Raw genomic sequence first — 4,597 nt, forward strand, 5'->3', positions numbered from 1 at the left:
GGAACTCCAACTACTGTTGCTTTCTTCTATGACCCCCATACTCAACATTCTATTTAGCTCCTGATACACTAGCTTTTGGGTCGGTGGTGATATAGGGTAGTGCCGCTGTTTGACCGGAAGATTTTCATTCGTCACTTCGATGACGTGCTCTTCTTGGTCTGTTTTTCCAAGCCCTAGTACGGCGAACGATGGGAACTGCGCTTTTATCTTTTCCAATGCTACGCTCTCCTCATGCGTTAAATCATTCTGCACCGCGTCAAATGACAAGTCACCCTCGGCAGGTGCGAGCTCTGCAACGACCGCGCTCTTTGCTTTAACATCCCTACTGACAACATCCAAATCGAAAGCCCTCCAAAAGTCGATTCCTAGGTAAACCTCCTGCTGCAAATCGGGCACGATCAAAAACTCGAGATCTCTCGAGACCGCATCCCATAATACCGGCAAAACAATCGCACCTAGTACTGGCGTTTCGCCACCATTGGCGGTTCGAATATTTTGTCCCTTAATTTTGAGAATTTCATCCTCTCTTCCTTCCAAAAATTTTAGGGAGTTTTTACCTAGACAACTCGCGCCAGCACCAGAATCCAACAGAGTTAACATTCCTTGCCACCTATACTGGTTTGCGCAAAAAAAAAACGATTGTCACCCTTCACAGTGACTATTGTTGATATAATCTTATTCTTAATCCTTTTATAATTCTTCCGCTTTGCCCTCATTTTTTTCTATTTTCTTAAAGCTGTGACCTGGAGCTGCCTGCACACCGGAAGAACTGCTGCTGGGGACCGGCTGAGGTCGATTTGGTTGCATCCGGTTGATTTTTGAAGTTCCCTGACCGCCTTGTACACCCGTCTTACTGCGCTCGAAGCTATTGGCGTTGATTGCTTCTACCTGTAACTCGTTGACGCCTCTGGACCTTGTTCGACTTTCGCGGAACATTCTCTCAGCTCTCTTGTACTCGGATCTCAGATCCGCCAAGGTGTCCATTTTCGAGGAGAAAGTCAGGCTTGCCAGGTATGGCTTTAAATTGGCCTTGAGGATGCCCACTAGTTCCTTTCAGGTATTTTCTGGGGCAAGCGGAACGTCAAGTTGTGGACATCACTGTAGAAGTCGTCGAAGGTCTCATGTGGCATTTGCTTGCGGTCCATGATCTCCGGTATTATTTCGTAGTCCGACTCTGCAGTTTTATAATGGCTCAATAGTGCGGCTTTCAGCTCGAAGTAGCCAAAGTTCTGGTCCTCAGCGTGGCCTTCGAAAATTTGCCAATACCATTTAAGTGCATTGCCCGTTACCAAGCAATGGAAGTCAGAAAACAGCTATTCATACGGGACATCATGTTGCGCTCGCATCCTTTCAACTCTCAAAAGAAAACTTTCTACAGTTATGTTCTTCCCGGTACCATCAAACTTGACGTGCCACTTGTCCAGGTCAACCTTCTTCCACCCGGTGACTTTTTCTGCCCTACCCTGGCTAGCCTGCTCCCTACGAGGTTCTGCCTCTCTGCGCTGGTATCCACCATCCCCTCGCTGAGCTCCTGCCTCAGGAGTTGATGCCATAGCGGGTGGGTTAATGGCTGCCTGCGCAGACGACTCCACATCTGCCACACAGTTGCTGATCTGCGAGACATCATTGCGCATGTTGCGGACCTCGCTCATGCATTGAGCCATCATATTATTTTGTTGGGCCATCAGCGCCATCATTTGCTGCATGTTATTTACTGCAGAGCTTGGCCCACCACAATTCGCCTTCGAAGCTGCAGCACCCTGAGGCAGTTACAGATTGTCTTGCTCCATAATTTCGCTTTGCCTTAAATGCTGACTATCTCCTGTCAATTGCAAGGCCTCTTCGAGTTTCTCCGCGAAAGTCAAACTCCGGTCTCTTGTACTAATGTGTTTATTATTGCTGACGGTTCCACTTGAGTGGGGTGCGTTACCGGTCGAGCTAAAGAGACGCGCGGTGCACCTGTTCAAAAAGTGGTGGGAACAAAGTCAACCGGATACGGAATTCCTCTGCCAATCTGCGTGAAAATCGACCCTACAACCTCGTTCTCCAACGCCCTGGATACGCTCCTAGTCACCTTCTGTCACTAAAAGTGCCTAACCCTGGATACTGTCCTTCCTCACGTTCTTCTTCCCCCATTCACCTGGCCCGAGCCAAAAAATAAATGTCGCGTGTAGTGTAAAAGAAAAAAAACGCGTGGAAACCGAAGAAAACAAACTTGAACCGTAGAAAAAACTCAAAATATCAAAATAAGGAAATGTCGAAATAACGAAAACTACCTTTATTGGGATTTTAAGATAAAATGTGGGTATTTCCCCCCTTTTCACAAATTACAAAAATAAAAAAGTAAAAAATATAAATGAGAAAAAATAAATAAATAAATAAAAATAATAATAAAATAAACTACCATAAATAATAATATAAAAATATAAATAATAATAAAAATAATGGCAATGTAAAAATTCAAAGAAAATGTAAATAGTTTGTTTAGAGTAAAAATCTCAAAGAAACTACGACGCAAAAATAGTTGTAACATGAAAGTAATGAAAAATAAAATTATTTATTTACTTATTTATTTATTTTTTTATATATATTTTTTGTTATCAAAGCAAAAAAAAGCGTATTTACTTTTTAGAAAATTTGTTGACATACGTTGGTGTGTGAGTGGTGCTACCGTAGGCAGAGGTCGTAGTGGGTATTTTTCGTACGTATGTCTACTGTCCCTTGTCAATGTCAACTAGGATCACATCAAATGGTGTAGCAAATGCAAACTACAGGCCTCACCTAAAGTCTGGCTGCTACTCCACCTGATGTGATAGATCCCCACTTAAAGTTTTCGATAAGCCTCACGAACTTACGATTTCGAACCATATGCTCGGTAGCTTGAACCTATTCAATCAGTACGAAGGCTACACAGTTCTTACCTTTGAATGTCACTGCTCAGATTTTAAAATTCATCGCAGGTACTCCAATAGAAAGACTTGTGTTCCCCCCTTTACATCTTTCACCTAGCACAGTCAACCAAGCAAAAAGAACTTTATCTGATATGCCGAGAGAAAACCTAAGCTGTCCGAAAAGAAAAGATATAATAAAATCGGAGAATTAACAAAAGTAGAAAAAAGTACGTAAGGGAAAGAAAAGGCTGGTCTATGTCGTTGGGCGCCATTGTTGTGTAGCTGGCTGTTCGGGCAGAGGTAAGTGGCAGGTTGGCATGCTTGTTGGCCCAGGCTAGCTCGACGGCCAAATAGGGGGTTGTTTGCCACTTCTCTACCTTCAGCTACAACAAACAAAAATTTTCTGTCATGCCAATATAAAAAAAGGAGAAAGTGAAAGAAATGGAAGCCTGTCCGGGTCAGCTGGAGCCATCCTACCCCTTCTAAGTGCCGACGGCACTTAGTCTTGAGTTCCGCCGGGACTCCTAGTCCATCATGCGAAACTCCCTTTACCTGACCTAGTCCGTCAGTCAAACGTTAGTCCCCTGTTAAATCGTCATGTCACCTGTAATATACCCACGTCCCCTCTGAGCTGCGCCTAAGCAGCACCCACACCAACCTGAAAATTCCTAGAATTCCATTGTAAATGACATCACTACACTCAGCCAAATTTCATTATTATGCATACAAATTCATTTATTTAAATAAATCGAAAGATAACCTAACCATACATTTATTTTAAAGCTATTTACTTAATTTAACTATTAAATAATTTCAAAATTCACGATTATTATTATAATTTCACCTAAACTCTAATTTAACTACCAATGTCTATGCTATTTGCTTATTTACAAATCCCTATCTTTCTTTTGTACTTTCTTTTTATATTTTTTCTTTCGCCTGACTGTTGTAAATCCTTTTATTATTTTATTTTATAGTCGTTCGCGTATTTAATTATTTAAATATTGGCCCCAAATGTATGCATATACATGCGTACATATACGTTCAGCAAATATAAATATATGTATGTACATGTATTTATGTGCATTTGTTATCTTGCATGAATATATGTATGCATGTATATATGTATATGCACGTTTTATGTTATTATTATTTTTTTGTTGGTGACCCTTCCTAATGTTACTTAGTATGTATTTACATATATATGCTAATGGTAAACATTAGTGATCTTCTCACTTACCAGTATGTGGGTATGTTGTATGTCCACCGATGCTAGCGCCACCATGCAGACTACCTGGGAAGTGTTGGGGGAGAAAAACAAAGCATTCATATGTACATTTAACTACTGGAAAGGAGATTAACCAAACAAATAGAAACAGGTGGTATAGTCGATCACGCTTAGTGGGTACGTATGCCACCTGTTTTGCTCTCCTTTTCAGTTCGACACGTATTTAAAGGTGAATATACAAAAAAAAATACAAAAGAAATTCACAAACGTGTAGAAATTGAATATTAATATTTTGCAAAATAGGTATTAATCAGTGTTACTACATTTAACAGAAGTTGACAAAATGCGAATGTGGTGCAATCATTAAAGCGTGATGAAATTAAAGTTGAGCCACAATCGAAAATAAATGCTTAGTAAATAATGTGGTGAAAATAAAAGTATGTTTAAAAACTAATTTAATAATAAATGCGATGTAAAA

Source organism: Rhagoletis pomonella, unplaced genomic scaffold, assembly GCF_013731165.1.
Source record: "Rhagoletis pomonella isolate Grant_MI unplaced genomic scaffold, Rhpom_1.0 Rhpom_scaffold_00002, whole genome shotgun sequence".
Lineage (NCBI taxonomy): Eukaryota > Metazoa > Arthropoda > Insecta > Diptera > Tephritidae > Rhagoletis > Rhagoletis pomonella.